Source organism: Molothrus ater, chromosome 10, assembly GCF_012460135.2.
Source record: "Molothrus ater isolate BHLD 08-10-18 breed brown headed cowbird chromosome 10, BPBGC_Mater_1.1, whole genome shotgun sequence".
Taxonomy (NCBI): domain Eukaryota; kingdom Metazoa; phylum Chordata; class Aves; order Passeriformes; family Icteridae; genus Molothrus; species Molothrus ater.
Genome location: NC_050487.2, coordinates 9,826,504 through 9,849,584, shown reverse-complemented (window position 1 = coordinate 9,849,584; position 23,081 = coordinate 9,826,504).

The following is a 23,081-nucleotide window of genomic DNA, read 5'->3' as shown; positions in this document are numbered from 1 at the left end:
GACTTGAAGTTTAAGAATGCTTAAATCATTCCAGATTGGGAACAACTGCAGCAGTGGTGATGCTGGCAGAGTGAGGGTGCTGCTGTATGGGGAGGCTGCAGCCTGAGAGGGATCTGTGCCTGCCCAAGTGCTGCCTTGGAAATCTTGGCCTTTGCTGACAAAGCAGTCTCCTCTCAAAGGTTCTGATACCAAACAGTAGCAGACAAGAGGCTTTGCTACTTTCTTACATAGGAAGGGGCAAGTGGATCTGGAGTAGCTCACCTTTTAGCCTTCATAAGCAGTGATGTGAATTTTTCCAAAGAACCATTAATACCTAAAAAGGCAGCATTTGTTTTAAAAAGAAAGCCAAGTGCATCAGACCAGTATTTAAATTTCCAAATTACCCATTTTTATTTCATCTTAAACCTTGGTTTTTTGTTCTTTTTTTAAAATGGGGTTTATTTGCAATGAAAGCTTGCATATATTCTGAAGTAAAAACATAAGAACAACTCACCCTCAACTCCTTTGCCCAGTCTTCTCCATCTTAGTGAATTAAATTAAATGTTTACCGTGCTGATTTGGTTACTAAATATTAGCCTATGTTGATGTTTAAGTGCCTTGCATAGAAAAGTATTTAATGTCCATTGTGCTTTGTATTGTTCCAGGTAATTAGCAGAATCTGGCAATTACTAAAGTCACAAGTTTGGAGGTGCTGGAAGCTACTGTTAAGGTTTAATAGGCACCAGTGAGTTCATTTAATGTTGGTAGGAGTACTTCACAGTTATACCTCTGTGAGCAAATTTTGTCCATAAAACAAAATGAATTCTACAAAAGTGTAGGAATTGGCAGTGGTCATTAGGGATGGCAGGGGGATGGTGCTGATCTGGTGGGTTTCCCTTCATCTTAATGATGGCACATGAGCAGAGAAGGAGCTTGTTAAAGATGTTAATGTGTGTAGGGCTTATGTTAATCATTATTTTTTCCTAAGTAAAGTTCAAGATGCCTGTTCAGCAAATGTTTTGAAAATACTTTTGCAACAAAGTGCATTCATAACCAAACCTAAAACTCTTGATTATTGCATAGATTTTTATTCTTATGTATTACAAACTTTAATAAATAGATTATTATGAACTAAACCCTTTTAAATTAAAGTATAAATGCCTCAAAAATACAGTGCTATACTATCTTTTATGAATTCTTTTGCACTGCCTGCCACAGAACAGATTGTCATTTCTCTAAGTTTAAAAATGAGCACATGGGATCAGTCCTAGATCAGCTGGTAAAACTCAGATGCTTGGAAGTTTATTTTGCTTTTAATTTTTTTCAAGTGGAAGTTTCTGATTATTATTTGAGTTTCTTTCTGGCTCTCTTACTGGCACAGCTTCAGTGTTCAAAAACTCTGTATTGAATGCATTTTATTAGTGCTATTGGTTGAAAATGAGAGAAGTTGGAAAAACCATTTGAAGCAGTCTCCAGGAGCACAAGGAGCATTTACACGCTTGGGTTTTGGCAAAGATTGTTGTGTTCAAGCTCAGTTTGATTGAGTTGATGTGTATGTTGTGGAACTCTAAATAAATTTTTGTCCTTTTGGTATTTGATACTAACCTCTTTACTTAGTATTTAAAATATCAAGTCTTCCATAGTGTTGTTTTGGTTTTGTTTCAGTAGAAGTACAAATTCAGAAAGCAAAAAGAGAACTCGGGCCGTGTTCATACGCATGTTCTGGTGCTGTAGCCTTACTTGGTGCATATTTAAGAACCAAGCACTGTGTCCATCTTGCTCCCAGCTGACTTTCAGCTGGAGCTGTTTGGTGCCCTGTGTTTCACTGCAGGGCTGGGTGATGAGCAGGGTGTAAGCAGCCCCCAGCTGTGCTGCTTGGAGCTGTGTGACCGGCGCAGCAGAGCAGCCTCACGGGGCTCCTGCAAGGCTGAGCTGACCCCAGTGCCTGGGAGCAGCTAGAGAACAGCATTCAATGCCCATTGACTCCATCTGGGGACATGCTGCAGCTCTTGTTCTGCAGCTTCATTCAGACTAAAGAAACAATACTGAAAATAAAGAAGTTATGGCAAATTTTTGCCCATTTCCTGTGTGGCCTCCAAGCCATCTTTGGGTGCAGATGATTTTGGGAGTATTTTGGTGTTGGTTTTTTGTTTGTCTGATTTTTTCAACCTGCAAACTTAGAGACTAGTTCAGTGGTGACAGGGAAGTGTAAATACTGTAAAGTGACAGTATTCACCCTTGTCTATTTCACCTTGTATTTTTCTACCTCTCAGTATTTTCACTGAGATGTGATTTTGAAGATACTGTAAGTAACTTGTTTGTGAAATTAGCAGATCCCCATTAAAAAAAAAAAGTGAAAGTGGAAAAAAGTTCAGGACTTCAGTTTAGAGAAAAACTTTTATTTTGTCTTTGCATCTTTAAGGTGATATTGTTCTCAAAAAAGATGAAATGAGGAATCTGTGATTTCCAGATGTATACTGAAAGAACATTCACACGTCAGAGGAGAAGGTGGAGGCCAGTGAAGGACTCCTTGAGGAAGCACGTGTTATGGTAACTTCTGTATTTAAATGTTTTCAGGTTGGAAGCTTTTGTTCTACATTTGGAATAGCATTAACAGGATAATTGAATGTTAATGTGTGCCTGCAGTGGCTGGGCTTGGATGTCACAGGAAACATAAGAACTTTGCATGTCCACTGTAAGACAGAGTAGGGCTGGGTGCAAGGCCTCAAGAGGGAAGGATGGAGGGAGAGCTCAAACACTCAGTGCCTTGTGAAGCTTGCTGGGGACAGGTTTTTTGGCAAAAGGTTCTGTGCCATTCTGGATTCCTGATCTGAATTAGTGGATGGTTTGGAACCTGGAACTTTACGTTACTGAAGGGGCATTGAAAAGAAACTGCTGGGAAGTCCGCCTAACCCTCCACAACCTATGGAAAAGGCTCTGCTTGGTTGGATCCCCAAAACTCCTGTTTCTGCTGCATTAGGACACTTGACAATTGTTTTTGGAGATGGACACCAATAAAATAAAATAAAACCAGTCTGCCTTCTGTAGATGTTGAATACCTCTCAGAGAAATCAGTGTCTGTAGGCAGATAAACTACATTGAATCAGAACAGCAGGAAGTGGAGCTATGCTGTCATGGCTTGGTAAAATGGTTCTTTTTCAACCAGTCTTGGACCCTACTTCTGTCTATAGAAATTGAAGTGCTGGTTAATTTCAGGAAAATGTCCTGACTGGAGAACTCGCCTACAGTGTTTGTAGAGGATAGAGCCTTGCAAGGAAAAAACATTAGAACAGCAATGCTGCTACAGAATTGATAAAAAATTAAAACAACCAGGTAATGTCTTTGATACTTTTACCAGTAATTTTTGAAGAGGAAAAGTTGTGACTTACAGCTCTGCTCCTGTCTGTCCATCCAGAGGCTTGTGAGTGGCATTGTATATGGCTGTCACAATCTGTGCCTTTCTTTTTTACTTTTAACTTCAAAATCAGTCTGGCACCATTTGGTTGTTGGATGTCATGGCTGAACCCTCCTGGAACATCAGCAGGGAGAAAGTCCCTCCTGCACATGGCTCTGCTCATGGGGCTTTTCCTGGGGTCCATCTCTCAGACTGAGAAGTGAGAAGTCTTTCTCCTCTTGTTTGCTTGTGTTTGGTTTTTTTTATTGTAATAACCAATGATTAGTTAGTTGAATAAAATGTCTGTTTTGTTGTGAATTATTTGCTGCCAATAAAGTACAATAAAGTTGAAATTGTCAGGGGCTTTCTCCTCAGGTTATTGTGGATGTGGCTACTGTCCTGCTCAGTTTCATCATTGCAGTGGTAGTGCTTTGTTTTCTCACCTTTTTGAAGATGGACTGAAACAAGAAATTATAATTTTAACTATCTATCAATTTACTGTTTCACCTTCAGCTTGTGAATTTAAAACAGCCATTCATTTTTCTTTAGCCAGTTTTGAAATTTGATTAAGGCAGATCTAGGAAAAAGAATTTCAACTCTTTGGTTTTATTCAGGCAGGAGTTTGAGAGCAAAACAAACCCCATATTTCTGGCATATCCTGATTCTGCAGTCAGCTGAGCTGGGTGCAAGGCAAACGTGTCACTGTTTCTTCCTCAGGCTGTATCTTTTGAAGTCAAGGCCAGGTTGGCTTTTGTTTTTAAAAGGTTGATGAAAATTAGGTGAGTTCCAGTTCCTGGGGTTGTGGGCTCAGTCCAAAACATGCATTTGAGCCCAAGCAGGGCCAAAAAAATTTTTTGTCCTTCAAATTAGTAACGTCAGAGAAAAACTGTTGTGTTCTTATATGACAGTGGTGTCTTCAGACAGCCCCGTGGTTCCTCAGAGCCCTGCACCGCCCCTGGTGCTTGGCCTCCTCTGCCTCAGCGCTCACCCCCTGCCCAGCCGCCCTTTTCCCACAAGCTCTGGCTTTCCTCAGGCGCCTGCCTGGCAGTGATGTGGCTCCTCCTGACAGCCTGCCCTTATCAGGAGCATGTTTTGCATTAATTTCAGCCTCTTCACAGCGTGCCCGCCGCTGTGGGAGGGAACGCGGCCTGCTGGTGGAGAGCGTCCGTCTCCCTCAGCCACACGCCGCTGCCGCCTCAGCGGGAGCATGGAAAGGTAAGCTGAAATTCTTTTTCCTAAATCTGCCAGGAGGCAATTTGCCTGGATTTCTTCCCTGTTAGGCTGTGTGAAGTGGCCTGGTAATCTGTTGGCTCATCACCAGTCTCCAGTCATGTGGGTAATCCTGAGGGTTGTCATCTGAGGTGAAAGATAAGGCCACGGGCCTGAATGTGACACATGGATGTGAAAGATCAAGAGACTTCTGCCTGCTGTGTTATTTTTAAAATTAGAGCTAACAATGATACACAAGTGAGCTGTTTAGTTTTGTCTCTTTCAAAGCATTACATGAATGTGAATAAATAATTTGGTATTATTGCATTAGTCTTGTGTATGCAAGGCAAAACTGATTTTTACCTCCATTGAGGTGTTAGGAAGATGAAATGATGAGTAAGAAGTACATAACTGCTGCAGTGTTGGATAAAAAAGAAATGCTGGTAAGGAAGCTATGTAAACTGTGTCCTTGCAGAACAGTAGTATTGTCCAGCCCTTTTTCTCCCTCCAGATTTCAGTGTCCCCTTCAGATCTGTTCAATTTCATCTCAAAAATCTCAGTTGCTGGAAAGTTTCCGTGTTTAGTCCTTTCCACTCCTGAGTTTCGTTCTAACTGTTGCACAGCCAGGGTGCTCTCACCAGAAGATGAGCAGTTCAAGCCCAGTCTGCAGTTCTCTACCCCCTTTTCTGTAATCTCTTAGTGGAAGTCACACTTTTCCCTGACTCAGGAGGCTGCTGCTATTCAGGAAGACCAATGCCCGCTAAAGGTTCATCAAAGTGATTTCTACTAAAAAAGCCTGTAAACGATGTACAGAAGCTCAAAGCAAGTATATCCTTAAATTAAGAATGGCTCTACAGGCACATAAGTTCTTTGGGGAGCCTGTGGTTTTTATTCCAGCAGTCTCATTGTGAAAGCTGGAGCTCTATGAAATGCAGATCTTCAAAGCTTCCTTGAAGATATGATGCCTGTGACTCTCCCTGTCAAAACAGAAGTCTCATTTAAGGTCACAGTCAGCAAGTTTTCTTCCTCCTAATACCTCTACCCTTGGATGCTTCAAGGAGGGAACTTCTTATTGTTGAGCTCCTCACCTCTTCACCTTACCAGTGTGCTCCTGGTGCCTTTCTGAACTTTTCCTTTGCTTTCCTCTTTTCTGTCAAGCACTTTTAGCACATGAATGTTCTTTGACAGCCATATGCTGACTCTGGGGACAGTGCTGCCTTAGTGAAACAGCAAGCCAGCAGAACTTTCTGGAGACATCCTGTGAGCAGCACTGGCTTGGACTTAAATGACCCAAGAACAGGGGAAAGTGTGAAATCCTTAACTTGAAATCGCCATAGTAGGCAATGGGTCCTGAAACCACAGGCTCTTCAGTTTTGCTGTGAGTAAATGGGCTTATAGCATAAATATGGGGAGGGAGGGATAAAGGAGGGGGAAATAAGATTATTTTCCCACATAACAGAGTTATTTTGATTATTTTAAAAGATTTGGTCTTTTCTGACATCTTCAGAAATGAAGGCCTGATGGAATACTGGGAGGGTTTTACCTGCTTGAGTAATTTTGTTCCTGACTAGATATGTCAGGAACTTCACTTCAAATGAAAAGTTAACTCACTGTTTGTTTGGGGTTTTTAAAACATCATTAAATAAACACAATTTAGAACATGGTTGCACAGGTAATAACATTACTCAAAAGGCAGAACTTTCTAGTATGAGATAGCATCCTATTAAATTTATCCTGGCTTTAGAAGAGAAACAAGAAACCAGAAGACCAACAGCTCAGAGAACATGTGACTTTCTTTTTGATGGGATCCCAGATGAACTTGGTGTGCAGATTGGAGTCTCTTTCCCACAGTATGTGTTGCACACCTTGCTGTCTGGCAGTGCAGTGGAAGTGTTTCCTAATGAAGCTTCCATCACTGTAAAATAATCACATATACTTGCCAAGCAAATAATGTCATAACTGTGATTTGGGTTTGTCAGTCCATTTGCTTAACAGCCTTATTTAAGCAGGATGTTTGGCATATATAACAGTAATAGAAATTGATGCTGAATAGGTGAGATTTTTTTGAGAAGACTTGTGCTCAAACCTATAAGAATGTGATGGCTTTTTGAGGTATTTTTTCTTTGTTTTCTTGAGGTTTTTTTACTGCTTATTAGGTTTGTGTGTGTGCAGAGTAGAAGTGACTTTCAGTAGCTTGTCAGTGAAAAATCAATGACTGATTGTGTTGTAACAGACATTTGGATAGGTGCTCTCTGATAAATTTATATTTGATCTTTGTGTAGACATTGCAAGTGTCACTTTCCAGCCGGCAGCAGCTTTTCTAGCTCCAGTGATCATCAACTGCTATTTTGGGAAGTTACAGGAAGTACATGCTTAGTCTGAAAATAGTTAAGGCCAATTCTTAAAAAGAGGAGTTAAGCCATCTATGACTTACAATTGACATAGATAACTGTCATTATATTATAATTATTCCCTAAAAATATTTCAGGAGCTATAATTAGAAGGAAACAAGAAGTAAAACTCAAAGGAAACAAATTACAAGTCCAATGTGCTTAAATTCTCCCTTTGTCATCTTTGCATATTTTGTTGTTTTCAGTATTGCCACATATTTATTCAAAGCAAACCTCACCCAGGAAACGAGTCAGATTGCTCATCCCTAACATTTGCATTCCATGGTTTCTTCTCTGTTGTTCTTGAAGGTTGACAAATATAAATTTAGATTGACTTTGCTTGGTTGAATAGCCTTGGTGTTTTAGCCTAATTCCACCTGTAGTGTAGCTGTTTGGTGTCATTGCAGTACTGTGGTCTCTCTAGGTATAATATTTTCATTCATTTGAGGGAAAATAATTCAAAAACAAACTTGAGAACTCCTAAGACAGTGCCTGCAGAGACAGGTTTTATGTCCTGTGCTCCTTCACAGAAAATGAAAGGTCAGGAGAGTTAAACAGGAGTGCTGATTTTGCTGCAGGAAAATGCAATGCCTCTGTATGATCATGAGTTTAAATTACTTCTCCAGCTTTGTCACTGCCAGAATTAATCAGGGTAATATATGGCAGAGTGAACTGAAATACACAAACACAGTAAGGTACCCTGACTTCCCGAGACAAGGAAAAAAAGCATTAATTTCTGAGAGATGGCTGAATTAACAAGATCATTCTTTACCATATGAAGCAGTCCGTAAGATATTAGTGCATTGTTTTGTGTAATGTTTTGTTTTAAAGGTGAGACTTAAAATGAAGCTGCTTAAAGAAGTTCATTATCATAAGGATTCTTTGGGGGTGAGGGGAAAAATTTTGTGATTCCCTGCCAGGTTTTTGTCTGAAAATGGGGTTGGTATGAGAGTAAGCTGTGCACAGGGTTCCTTAAACCAATGTCCTGAAGCACACAGCAAATAAACACATTGGAGGTTGTAATTATTATTTAGTTGATATCCTGTTTTAGATCCAGTTTAGAGAGCAGAGAAGAGATGTCACCCTTCCTCCCACCAGCAGAATTTGAAGGAAGTGAAAGCTGGGTGCTAGGCTCAAGCTTGGACAGTGTTTATGGAGGGATGCAGTGGGTAAAAGCAGACAACAAGGATTAGGAAAAGCCTAACAAAGTCCACAACTGTGATCTTTGCCCAGGGAAATGGGATGATCCAAGTGGAGCTTGGATACTGAATTTACCTTGGCTCACGTGGTTCTGGCCTTGCCCGGTGTCTGCTAAGCAGCGGTGACCTCAGAGGAGGGCTCAGCCAGGGGCCAGTGCTGTCCTGCCCCTGCCATGGCCCTCCCCCTGGAGCAGGAGTGTTTGCAAGGGCGATGCCACAGCCCTGCCTGGCCCAGGCAGTGGCTGCACCCAGCCCAGCGTGGTGGGAAATCCCAGTGCTGATGATCACTCATCCCTGACACACCGAGCTCAGAGCCACTGCTCAGGTGCACAGTGGTTATGGACCTCAACAAAAAAAGTGGGAATCGGGCTGGTCACAGAACAGTCAGAGCCTGTCATGATGAAGTAATTTCCTGTACTCCACACAGTCAAAGTGTCCTCCTTCAGTTTTATAATTTATGAATATGTTCCTAGGAATAAACACAGGACTTGTGTGCTCAAGGCAATTGTTTAAAGTTCTATCTTGCTCTTGTTTCACTGCATAACAAAATCCCCATCACAGATGTAGTAGTCAGGCCAGAGACAAAGCTTGTAATGAACTGATGGTAATTTGTTTTTTCCTAACACATACCGTTAGATCTTTGTAACCATTTCTTTGTTAATACCTTCTTGTGTACAGAGTATCCCCACCTGCGTGGAAAGTCTGCCACTGCTACAAGAATGACTTGACCTAGATTTTGAAACAAAAACTGAACCCAGGAGGTTTTCAGCTGTAGGCTTACATTTTCACTGGAACTGAACTTTCCCAAAAGTACATTGGCCTTGATCAAGGTCTGGAACGGGTGGGCCGAGAAGGGAATTCTTGCAACTCAACCCTGACTTTCTGATCCAGCCAGCATAATTATAGTTTAGCTACCGGCCAGTAGCACTGCTCTGGATAGCATCAAAGCATTCTTGTGAAGCGTTTTGAACTACTCCCAATGACCACTTTTGTGGTCTCTGTGCGGCAGCTTCTGAGCACACCCCGAGCCGCTCGGTGCCGAGGGAGCTGCAGCTCCTGCACACAGAGCCCAGCGATGCTCTGGGGCGGTGTGGATGGCTCATTGGAAAGGCCGATAATTTGCCTGCTCGGGCATTGTGGCATCCATTGCATAACTGCACTTCAAACGCTGTCTGGAGTCCGTGGCAGCTTCCCAAGCAGGATCTATCGCATTGGATAATGCATCCGGAATGGGCTCTATCAAAAGCTTTAGCAAATCAATGCCTACAGAAATGTAATTTGTCTTTAATCAATTGCATTGTTAAGAGTAAAAGAGGAAATCGTAGATAAAAGCTTTAGGAATACAGAAAGGAAAAATTTAATTTGTAGGCAGCTAATTAATTTGTTTTTAAGATGTGTTTTTCCAGTCGTTTGCTTGTTGAAGGAAACTGATGTGCTGGAAGGAAAAGACAGTGTCCATAGCAGTGTGGTTGTCTGTGCAGAGAGTAGTGCAAATTATTTGTGTTTGTTTCTTCTTTCTTGAAGGACTTAAAATACACGATCCTATAGATGTGTTCTGATTCAAGAAAAAAAGAAGGAAAAAGGGAATTAGGTGAAACTGTAGAAGATAAGGAAAAAGGAAATGGGGAAAGCATCAGAATGACTCTCTGAGAAGGTCTGTGTGTATGAAGGTATATGTGTAAAACCAGTAAATGCTCCAACAGCACCAACTGCAGCTTAACCAAAGGTCACTTGTTGCCCTTGAAAGCTCAGTTCTATTTTTATCCCACAACAGCGTTAACATCTGTAATTCCTAGGTATTTATTCATTAGTGCATTACATGACATGATGGGTTTTGTGTGGGCTTCAAGTTATGATTTCATTTCTGTTAAGATGCACATGTCCTGTGAGATGTGTTTAAAGCTGGATATTCATCCATTGGAGGAAATGTTGAACTGCTTGTGTTTTCAGAGGATGTTGAATATTCCCAGGTCTCAATTCCCACCCCTGTGAGGTGGGCTACAGTTCAACAGTTTCTGTTGGACCAAGGTAACTTTGGAGTTGCTTTCCTGCAGGTGAAAGCTCAGCTGGACCTCTGTCTATGTGAGAGAGGTCTGTGCATGATTCTTACTTCTGTAGCAGCTTGCTCACGAAATTAGATAATCCTCTTCTATTGCTGTTTAATTGGAGGGATGTCTTCTGGGAAAGACAAATACATATAAATCTGCCTACCTATTTAGATGGTATCTGAAGAATATCTGTGAAATTTAGAGGCCATGTATTTACATTTAACTGTAGTCATTGTGTAATACTTCCTGTTCCATGTGCAGTGAAAGAAATTAAATAATGACATTTCCTATAGATGTATCTAAGATTAGCTGTCAGTCAGCCTGTCCTGATAATGCTGTGAATCCAAGCATTAATTTTCAAATGCTCTCCTTTTCCCAGTTTTCTATCAGCTTGCTGCTGCTATTCTTAACTCCTGAGCAGTCAGCATTTGGGCTGAGGAAATATGGAAAGTTGGGATTTCGTGTCTGTGTTTCTTATTGAGGACAGCTTAAAGCTGGAGAGGTGAATCTGAACATTTGTGGGGAAAAGCTGTCTGAATAGAAATCAGAGCTAAGCACTATGAATTTTTTCTATTTGTTTTAAAAGCAAGTGAGATTTTTATAAAGTTATTGGAAATTACTTTAATGGGACAGATACAGGAAGTATCTTTATTTACAGCTTTTGGACTTGCCCTGATTTCCACAAGTACAAGGTACTGACAGATGCTGTCTTTTACATTGGGCTCTGAGGTTATGGCATGTTTCTGAGAACCAAGCCATTCTTAAGATATTCAGGTCTATAAAAAGGGATTTATATAATTTGAAAATATTGTGAATTATTTGAAAAAAAGAGTTGTATTTGAAAGAAAAGCATTGCAGTTGTTACGGCACTGTTAAGGAGCAGCAAACCTATCAAGAACACCACAAGGAAAGCTTGTTTGCATGAACTATCATGCATTATTTCAGGACTTAAATATCTTCTTTTTGTTTTATTGCCATTTGCAGTGTTTTTTCTGTTGAAGTGAGATAGTGCTGATAAAGAAACAAATCTCTCCTTCTCCTCCTGCTTGATGTGAACTCTCACCTTTGTGTTAATAATCCACAGATTTAAAAATGGGTGTCTGTGCACATACACGCATATGCACATAAATAACAGTTTACAGAGTGGGGGGAGAGTGACAACTGCCCCAGAGTGGGGGAATGCTGTGACAACTGCCTCAGTAACTTCATGAACCTAAGTGCTGACTGCTCTTCAGAGTTATGGTCCTTCTGTTCTAGGGTGAGCATTGCTGGAGGGTCATATTACTATTCTGTGTGCTGTATATATTTCCTTGACTTCTTGCAATAAAAAGAACCCCTGCTTTTTCTGTAAGCATTTCCAATTTGTAACAGATCAGCAACCCAGTGTTGTTTCTTTGGCAGGGTGAGGCCACCAAGACCTGTCCTTTTTATGGGTCTTTCCAGGTGATTTACTAGCTATGACTTTCCCTTCATATCACACTTGAAGTTTCATCAAAATGATTTGGAATGTGCTGGGATCAAATAAATGGCATAGGCTAAAGCATCTGTTTGCCAAGATAACCATACTACAACTTGCCAAACCAAACATTATTGTTAGAAACATGGCTTGACCATAATGCCTATCTCTGAACTGGAGTGGGAATGGTTTCATGGGAAAAAGTTTACTCAACAATATATGGGCTCATAGAGCCTGTGTTGGAAAAGAGACAGCATTCTTTAGTTTAAATAAGTTGAAACTGCAGCCAGTACTATGGCTTGTGGCTGATCTTTATTATGTGCTATGTTTTCAAATTCTACTTTTTTTGTTTTTAAAATAATTCCTTTTTTAACCTTGCTTCCCCCATTGCTGTTTTTGAGGACTCATTAGAGAAAGCAAACTGTATCCTCAAAGATTCTTCTTTAATTCTTCAAAGATTTTGCTTTTGAATTTTGTGACTATTCTGCCTCAAGGAACACGCAGCTGATTCTTGACTTTACAGCATTTGGGTGCTTTGGCTTGAAACATCATTGTAGCATTGGAAGTTAGAAAAACATAAAGGTTTCATGATGAGATTATTGGAAAGGAAGTGGAAGGAGATGTACTGGATGTTGGACTTAACAGCTTTGCATTCAGAACTGGTGGGAGATTCACAAATTTAGTAGTATCACCTAAGAATGTCTCATTTCTCTGACATGGCTCTGACAGGGCCAGGGCTCTGAAAGGCAGTTTCAACATTTCATAGCCTACCTGAAGTCATACAGTTATATCAGTTGTGGATGGGAACAACAGAGCAGGATAGATTCCTTGCCAGCCCCACAGAGAAAAACCAGGACACATTGATGGAGCCAGCTGCAAATTTAGTTGAAAAGTCTTTTCCCTTGATTTTTGTGCATGGCTCACTCAGGTGAGGCAGTGCTGTGAGGACAGTGCAGCAGCAAAGCCATGTGAACTGTTCCTCACCCAGGGGCTGGACTGAACTAGTGCAGGGGCAGAGCACCAGATTAACAGGATGAAAGGGGATTAAGTAATCAGGGTAAGTTCTTTTTCCTGGAAAACTTGGAAACTTGGCTGTTGTTTCTTCTTGCTCTTTAGCAAGGAGACCCATGCCTGAGCAGCAATGCTGAGATTGTTTTTTGCCTGTACAGAGTTTGTTCCAGTAGATTCTGAAGAGGGAGAGGGGATGATGGGCACTTGGCTGCTGTGCTTTCAGCTGGCCTTTCCCTTTCCCTTTCCCTTTCCCTTTCCCTTTCCCTTTCCCTTTCCCTTTCCCTTTCCCTTTCCCTTTCCCTTTCCCTTAGAAAGCTTTTCTATCGAGGATCATCCAAATATGTGCCATCTTGCCTTGTGAATGTGTCTAGTGTTTCAGTTTGACCTTGGTTCAAATTCTCAAGTGTTTTGAGTTTTGTTTTTTTCCAAGCACCAATGCAGCTCATGTTTTGTTCTTCCCATATTTTCCATCACACTTTGACAAATTTCAACTAATCCTTTCAGCAGCTTTATTGTCACTAGTCTCTGTGTTACTGTTTCTCAGCTTGTCATTTAATAACTGAAATACTAGGACATATAAGAACATGGGAAATGCCATATATCACCCAGTTGTCATGTTTGGAATTGCAGCAGCTCTGTTGCACATGATACAGTTATAAATTAAAATTTTCCATTGACCTGGAGCTTAGAAGGATATTTTCAGTGCAGTATTTACGTAGTTTTGCTGATCTTGATATATTTATGTCCATTTATCTTTTATGTATCTATTTGTTTTTCTTCTTATGTTCCTATTTCTTGTTTCATTTTGCTATTCCTAGTAAAAATCCATTTCTCTGGCATGCCCTTGTCTCTATTGAGGTGATGTTTGCCACCATTCGTGAGATGGAGTGAAAGTTTTTGGTTGTAAATGGATTGGCAAAAATATACAAAATCCTGCATATTCTATCTATGCAGGGAACTAGGGAAAGTTGAGTTTTCTTAATATCAAAGGAGAAAGGAGAAAATGATGTCTTTCAAAAATGGCTATCTCTGAAATAATTCAGAATAGGAAGGTTTTATGAGACCTGTCTTTATAAATTCTGGAATTGATCCATTTGTCTCTTTAAAATTTAACTGCAGTCAAGAGAAAAAATTAAAGATTGTGTCATTTCGATAATGTAGTACAAAGCTATTTTTGGTAACTAAAAGAGCTTGTGGAAAGCACTTGCTTTCCACCGGACTAGCACGTTGAAGCCAACATGGGACTTGAATCCAACCCACTTTTGAATCATGACAGGCTCAAGACATCTTTAAAATGTTGAGATTGCAAATGCTGTCTGATTTGAGACTTTACAGGTAAGTTCTGCCTTGGCCCAAGGTCGTCAAGTTCCCGATCTGTTGGTGGTACTTTGCAGGGGCTGGGGCTGTGTCACAGTCGGCTCTGGGAGGGAAGGCTGCTGCAGGTCCCTGCACAGAGGCCATTGTCTCCTCAGGATAAAGTGAGAGGTATTTCAAAAGTGCTTTGAAGCCGTGCCAGGCTCCTCACAGGGCTGTGAAACCTGATACCTCCGCTTTTGAGCTGTTGGGGAAAGTACAAACTGTAGTACTTGTGGAATTCATTCACTGACTTCCAACTTCGAGTCTGGCCTGGGAATGGAAGAAAGAGTTTAAGAAGAAGGTGGAAAAAAAGACTTCAGTAGTATGTAGCAGTTAACTGTCAACTTTGGCATCGTTTCAGATTTGCAGCTTCATGCTTTCTAGAGATAAACTGTGACTTTTGCTAAGGACTGGAGGATTTCATTTTCCTTCCCACTGAAGCTGCTAGGATTGTATGACTGTAGGAGCTATGTGAAGTGCAGAACTACCAGCAAGATGCCTGCCATGCTCTTAGGTAGTTAATTTAAGGTTACAGAACATTTCTTGCAGCTCATTCCTATTTACATTAGCTTCTCAGTATTTTCCACTTGTAAAGCAGATCAATAGTGTCCTTCTGGCTGTATTACTATGCCTTGTCGTGTTTCATCTGGGTTTCTCTGAAACCTTTTGTCTCATTAAGAGCTGGATTGAAGATTTTCTGTGGGCTCAGAGCACATTCCTGTGCACCCTGTGTGACAAAGGAGCTTGTGTAAAAGCAGGGAAGGAGCAACCAAATCTTCAAAGGGTCAAACTTTGTTACTCTTTTTGTTCTCAGTGGAGCTCAAATGCGAGCGGGCAGCGAGGCCTCTGTTTCTGCCGTGTCTCCTGTTGCTTTTGTTTCATTTTGGCAGAGTTGAAGAGAAGCATTCACTTATGTCTCTCCCGGTGCTCTCTGCCCCTGCAGGAGCCTGAGGTGTGGGTTCTGTTGGGAAAGCAGCCGCCTTTCAGCCGGGGCTGGTGCTGCCGGCCCCGCTCAGCCCGGCCGGGGCTTTGCCAGCTGCCGGCGCGGGCTCCGTGCAGTGGCGCAGGCCCCGGGTGCCGTGCCAGGCACCGCTGCTCTCGGCTCACAGTCCCACAGAGGGGACAGCGTGAGACACGAGCGTGCCTTATCGCACTGAGCGGGCAGGGAAAGATGGCAAAGGTGTGCTTCTCCTCTGGGGACTGCTGTGGCAGATTTCAGAGACATGTAAGGGAGAGTTGGAAAGCTTGGGCTGAACTGAACTGCAGCTGCTGAAGGAAGAATAGCAAGAAAATACTTAAGTAATAAAAGTGGAGGAAAGTAGAAGTTTATTGCTTAATATGGAAATGAGCAAATAATAGGTCATCTCTTTGATGTCTTTCCCCTTTCAACCACCACAGAAAAGGTGAATTATGACCAGATACTTAAATCAGTTAATTTTAATAAAAACAGGACTAAAAAGGAACAGGTCAGGTGTACTTGATAGATAAGAATGATTATGCAAGTCAGCAGGACTTGATACAATATCCTATAATATGAAAAATTTGCAAATGCTTACTTATCTGCCATTCTCTGTAAGAAATGTGGAGTCTCCTGATGATGTCAAGAAGATAAATGTATGACGTGTGTTTGAAAATGCAGGCTGAGAGAGAGGAAGCCATGGAGAATTTAGAGAATCTTAATGCTTATTTAGTATTAAAAATGAATAATGGCATAAAGAACTAGATGATACTTTAAAAATCTTTCTTGTCCTTACCAATGTGATAAATAATTATCATGATGCCACTCTGTACTTGTGCATAGTAGATTTGGTAGAACCTTATTGCAAAGACAAGCTAGGACACCATCCCACATGATATTCTTGAAGGCAGACTGTGCTGGGTTTATGTGGTAAAGTGGGCACACAACTGACTGACACAGTGGGTAAATGGGTATTCAGGATTTAGAATTTTTCCTATGGAGATGGTCCAGGGAGGTCATGATGGCTTTGCTGCTGGAGTATTTCAGAAAGACTGTAGAAATTTTGTACTTGATGGTGCCTCAGACGTGGGATATGGATGAGATGATTTCCTGTGATTCCCTTCACTTCCCTGTTCCTGGGACTCTGATGTGAGGCTGACTGGGGAGGTATTAACTCAAGTGCAAATAACTCAAGTTAACTGTGCACTGAAGACACAACCCTCAGCTTAATAGATGTCATTTTAAAACCTGACTGGGAAAACGTGGTTTCATATGTGGTAATAATATCCCAAGAGGACATCCCAAGATGATTGGTAGATTTGAGAATGATGTGGGCTGATTGGAGAGGTTCCAAAGTGCGAATGATCAAACAAACAGGAAACAAACCTAGAAGGCAGCCTGAAACAATTTGGATTGTGTAGGGAATCAAAGACCAGAAGAAAAATTACAAAAGTCTTCAAATACAGAAAAGGCTGCTGTAAAGAGCAGTATGATGCTTAGAGAGAGTCCAATCCCTGCAGAAGCTGGAATAGGAATTAGTGAACTAAATTGCAGCAAAAAATATCAAAAGAAAGCATTAAAGTAAAGGGAAAAAAAAAAAACCAAAACAACAACTATCCAAATCAGGGATAGCAAGTACTGGAAAAGATTGCTTGGGTGATTATGACATGTGATGATGTTAAAGGGCAGGGGTGAGTGAAATACCTCTGAGAAAAGACATGGAGATGGTTGTTCTTACTTTGGGACCTTTCAATGTAAGGACCTTTCAATCTGATTTCTTCAAAGATTTTTTTTTTCTCCTGAGAAGGAATGCTTTGCCTTGATAGTTGAGGATTAAATGTATCCATTTACTGCTCAAAATAGAATTGCTACTCTCTATTCCTACCAAAACTGTCTGCCTAGCAAGTAGGGCAAATAGCCAGCCCTGCATCTGAGGTTTTCACCTTTCTGTTCCCTTTTGCCTGTGACAGGGAATCCATGAGAGCTAACCATTACCCCACTGCAGCTTGGGGATGGGCACACAGAGATGCTGTTTCTTTGCAGGAGATGCTAGGGCTCTTCACAGAGAGGCCACACTGAATTTCCAGACATGCCAGTGAAACTGCCGGGTGCAGTTCTGAATGCAGCTTCCTAATTAGTGTTTGCAATGGTCCTTCAAACAGCACTTACACCTGTGTTCATTGCACATATTTGAATTTTGTTTCAAGTAAAATCCTCACACAGCTAAAGTTTATGTCTAAGTTATTTTTGTCTTTTGGGTATTAAGGTGGAGAATGTGCTGTAAGTTAAAAACAACCCTGGATGCAAAAGGCAGCTCCGATCTAGGCAGTGTCAAATAGGTTTTCTGAGGCTAGGTCTGTTAAAAAACTACAAACGGATCTGTCATTTCTGGTTGGAAGTTCAGAAGGAGGCAGACAGTTTGGATCAGGCAACAGTCTGCAGTGATGTGTCCAAAACAAGAGCTTTTGTTCCAAGCGGGGCTGATGCAGGCCACCAAATATGCCAAGAATGTGGGGCCGTTTGTGGTGCTGCACAGATACCATCACCGGCGAGCTAAGCACCCACATTCCTGCTCCAATAACAGCTCTTGGGATGGAGGCAGCTGAAACAAGGGAAACCCAGAGCACAAGGTTGCCACTGCCTACTTGTACACTAATGTCAGAGATAAAACAATCTCTGTTTTTCTTTGAAATCCGTTTTCAGACCCCTCCCTCAAAGAGGCAATTAGCTGTTAAACCTCTCAGGGTCAAACGGTCAAGGTTAGTTACAAGAAGGGGGTTAAGAATTTTTGAATCAGCTGCTGTGATTTCAGTGAAAAATATATGAATGATTTCAGTGAAAAATCTATGAAGTCTGAGCCCTTTACATCAGGAAATTATGTTTCTCCAGCTGACATAATTGCCAAAATCAAGTAAATATGTGAAAGCTCTGTGTGTAAACATGTATGAATTGGAGATGTTGCACTCCCTCGTTTATGAAATGGCTCTACAAATTGCTCTGAGCAATTTTCATACCCATTTCAGTGGTATTTTTGTAATGCCATGACAATTAACTGCTAAGATTGTATTCATACTTTTAAAGTGGGGTTTATTTCTTGTTATTAGATATGAAAATACTAATTGAAATAACAAAAATAAACAGTGTCCTTAGAGAAAAGGTTTCTTTTTCTGTAATGGAAATGCACTATATCCTTTGGTAATTCAAAGAAGTTTAAAGAAGTAGTCTTTGAATTTTACAAGTTCTATGTAACATTTGAACCATCAGGACATTGTAGTGGTTGAAGCTTTAGTGAGGCATTGATCGCAATCCACTCCAATAGCTTGTCTATCTTGAAAATAATTTAAATTAACCATGACACCTTGTTAATAGTGGCTAAGGGAGCTAAAGAATTAAAAACCCCAAACCCACAGTGCTCCAAATCTGCCATATGGCACATCTGAACTCTGACATTGCCAGTTTTGGAATTAGCTCCTTTGAGCACCTGGTAGAGTTCATCTTTACTAAAGCAAATATTTTGCAGAAACAAGTTTACTTTCACCCCAGGATGTGGGGTGCAGCAGGGAGCTGAGCTTTGCAGGACCATGGCTCTAAGAGGTTGCTCTGTGTCAGGTTTGCCATCTCCTGATGTGTGGTGTGCTGCAGGGGAGGTATTTTCATCCTCCACAGGGGTGAGCCGAAGTAAATCTGCCTGCTGTGGGTAACCCTTAATCAGCCCAGCTAAGCACATCTGGAGAACAGGCGTTCAAAGCCATGAAACACCACGGCCTCAGCTGCTTAAAAGCTCTCCTCCTGCTGCAGGGAGGCAGGAGGGGCCCTTGGCCTGACCAAAGCTGGCTCTTCTGGTGCTGGAAATCAGAGTGTTAGGAGTCTGCCTGCCTGCAGGTTACCTGGGTGGGTGTAGCAGAAAAAATGGCTTGGAAAATACTGATTAGTAAGTAAAACCAGGCTGCTACTGCAGCTGACACCAGTGATGCAATGGGAAGCAAAGCAGATTAAACTCTCTTTGGAAAGATCAGTTGGTGAAGGCAATGATTTGGATCCCAACCTGCCAATCAACCCATCTAGAGGAGTCACTGTGAAGGATTCCCCCAGCCAATGTTTTGATGAAGTAGTTGAGTGGTATAAAATCACAAATCTAACACAACTGGTATTTTACTCTCTTTCATTACAACAATTTTTCAATTATGTTTCTTTCATTAAGCTCATAATGCAGATTAACAGATTTCCCTGCCATTTTAAAGGAAAACTGTGTGGTGATACTAAGTAAAACATTTAGGGAAGAGGGACAACTGATTTTCAGTATCTTTATCATCTGTCAATGACAAGATGGATAATCAAATCTTCAGACTGGAGTTTATGTTTAAATGGGTGGGTCTAGTCAAAGCTAAAAGGAAATATCACAATATATTTTTTGTAGAGAAGACTCCCAATGCTAATGAGCAGCCAAATCTGTCTCGGGGAAACAGTTTGTTACTAAAAATAAATTGCAGCCTAACTGTAACTAAAATCAGATTGCAGAAACCAAGCTACTCCCATTCCTGATTTCTGCTACAGAAGGAGATGAATCTATTACAAACAGCTCTTATTATTATATATTTTTAAATGTGCCAACTGAGCCCTGTTTTGAAATTAATCCACTTGTGAGCTTCTATCAAATGCTTACAGCATTCTCCAGAGATTTTTTCTTCAGTCTTTGCAAAGCCAGTGAGGAACCAGTTCATAGTTATGAGGCCAAAAGGAAAAACAGTGCACATGAGCTATTTATAGAATATGAAGCAAAACAGTGTGATAAAGGGCAAATGAAAGCTTCCAACAAGAGGCTTTTCGTTCCCAGTCACATGGTCTTTACATGCAATTTCTTTTTTACTATACAATTTAGCAGGGAAATTAAATCACTTGACAGCAGCCTTTTTCTGGTTAGAAAAGAACTGTTCAGTGCTCCTTTACCATTTATAATACGCTCACTAGTGGCTGTTGCTGTTTGAGAGGGTTTGTTTGCAGAAGTTTCTGCAGGGCCAATACTTTCCTGGCAGGTGGAAGCAGAAATGGTGGCCAGAGGTTGCCCTGGGAAGATTTCAGTGTGGAGAAACCACCCTGCTGCCGAGCACAACATGCAGAGTTCTTAATCATGAGCCCCAGACATTTGGGAAAACAGGACAAGGATCCCCCTCCTCTGAAACTCTGACAGTTATAGGAGTAGAAGCAAGCAAAGGTAAATCCAACCTTTCTAATTGCTTTTGTCACCATCACCCCCTGTATATAAATGTCCTTGTTGTATTCATGACTTTTTGTTCTTATTGCAAAGGGCAAAGGACATTTCTGTCCTGCGGGTTCATCAACCACCTCATTAATTTTGAATATATTTCTTTCAGATTAGTTTGTTCAAGTCAAGTATCTGTGCTCCATCTCTGGGGGCTGTCTTTAAGCAATTCTGATCTTGAAAAAACCCCAGCTTGACCTGGGTGCCAGATTGTAACTTAGCCTAACACCATATTCAACTCTTTCAGAAACACAGGAGTTGCCAGTTTTTTTGACAATTACTAAAATTAGACATTTTACTGCCTAAGTGTGATGACTCCAAGAAGGGGAATGGTGCAGAAAAGAAATTGCATGAACTCTGTCCTAGAGGTCCAGGCTGATAAAAATAAATGGCTTTTCAGATAGATTTCTTTTTGTTATCTTTCATTTTCTTTGTGTCTGTGATAAAGTTTGAGGGAGGCTAAAGAAACTCGATAGTTTATCTCTCAAATATAGAGGCTGATGCTGTCATTTCAGAATATTTTCACAGAGAAGGTGATTATGGCAGCAGCCCCTTCTCCTTGGACATGGGCAGCATGTTTGCAGGTTCGCAGTGTGTTCACTACCTGAGCTTCTCACCACACAGGCCATCACCCAGACTGTCTTGTCTCATCTGTGCCAGATTCCTCCTTAGTCCTGGGAGCTCCTGTGCTATACTAATACTTCACAGACTCATTCTGCATTGTGACAGGTGAATGGGTGGATGAAATGCTGAGGCTTTAGCAGCAGTGCTGCTGTGTGGGAGCTGAGTGCTGCAGCTGGGGAGCTGAGGAGCAAGGAGCAATGAATGTGGTACTTCTATCTGTAGTCAGTCAGTCCCTCAGACAATTTTACAGATTTGCTGTTGGGAACAAGACTTTTTAGTGAAGTTTCTCCAGGCCCTTACGAAGGTATGAATGTACTCCAGAACCCTGATGAATGGTAAGCAGAAACACTGAAAGACAAATTTCCATTGCTGCTTCTCAGACACATGAACTCCTTCAGAAGTCAGAGTTACTCTGAATTTAAAGAAATCAATGTTGGCTTCCTCCCAGGATGTAAACTCTTTTTAAGAGCTCTGTTTTATGTGTCTGTGTGTATGTGTGTATATACATATATAATGTTGTTTTCAAATACCCAGTGGAAATTTGATGGAGTTGCAGGAACAGCAGAATGGAGGAGAACTAAGTCTATATCCAGCACATAACACAAACAGTGCTGCTGTATTGATCCCCAAGAAGAAGGCAGGGCAGTAGTGCAAAACTAGAGTTGAGAGGTTTGGGGCTGCTCAGTCCCATTGAACAGCAAGAAAAATCCCCACCTTTTCTGCTCCTCTAGTGTTCCTGCTGGACACTAAAACCAGGCTAAAAATAAAACCAAGCAAAACTGGAAGAAAAAGATATTGGAAAGAGTGGAAGGAAAAAAAAGTTATTTTCAGCAATGCTTTCCCAGCAAGCTTTACTTTGCTGGGAGACAATTAAAATGGCAATTTTGAGCCATGATGGCTCATTGTAGTTGTTCAGAAATGTAGTGCTTCCATTTCTCTCTACACCTGGAACTTGCTGGTCAGACTGGCAATGTCTCTGGGGACACTTCCTTCCCAACAACTGCACAGGGCTGAGGCAGAAGAGTGAGGAGGTGCTGTCACCCTGCTGTGTGAGCTGGAGGGTGTCCCCTCTGTCACACCCTGTGCAGAAGCAGTAGGGCCCAGGCAGTGCAGCTGCAAGGGGAGGTGACAGGAGTGTGGAGAGCAGGGCTTTGGAGCTGCCTGAGCCTGGCTTTGCTTCCCTCAGGTGTTTCTGGGTACATGATAAGACCTCAGCTCATCTGTTCCTGTCTACTGTGGCATCACTGATATTTATTCCCTTGTAGTCACTTGTGTGTGAAGCCAGCACAGGCCTCTCTTAGACTGTGAGCAGAACTACAGTCAGTAGATTTAGGCTGGAAATCAAGACAAACCTCAAATGCAAGTTCTCTTACCAATGACCTGGAGCAAGGGTGAGTCTGAGAGAAGGGCCTTAAAGCCATGGTGGTGTTGGAGCACAACTGGACACAAATCCTCCTCTCTGCACTGCCTGTTCCAGCCTGAGGCTCAGCCCCTGCAAGTGAGAAACAGGCTGATCCCATTCATTACTGTCACCTTCAAATATAAACCTGCTGGGAAAGAGAGCTCTTCTCAAAGCCATCCCATACTCTCTGTGCTAACAAATGGGATCATGCTTGTAAGAAGAGCACACCATGAAGTGGCATAGTGTTCTTTTTTAATTTTTTTTAAGCTGATCAAGAGGAACAAGAGACGCAGGAGAGTGGCTTAAGGGTATTCATATCACAAGACTTTCTGATGAAGAGAACATGCAGCTGGCTGCATATGCTATTCCAGAAAAATAAACACCACTTGCAAATATCCAGCCCTCTTGCCATCTCTGAAGAATTTCTGCCAGCTGATGTAAGTAGCTGAGGAAGAGGTTGGAAAGCTGTCACCTTTGTGTGTTGGCAGGGTGAAACCAGCAGCCTGCAAAATCTGAGGCAGGCAAAGATAAGAAGGGACTGTCCAACCCCTGTTCTGCTGGATTGGGTGTTGTGAGCCTGGCATTCTGCTGAAGCACACATGAGAAGAATGCACTGCAATTTACACTGAAGGCTCAAAGGGCAAACCTTACTGGGCACAGGCCTGTTTTAAAGAGTTGCTGAAATGGTCTCTTAAAGTGTGGGACTACATCACATGCTCTTGTGTGCTCTCAGCTGTCTAAAGCTGGCTTTTATCCTGCCACTCCAGATACAGGGAAGTCCTTTGGCACAGATGG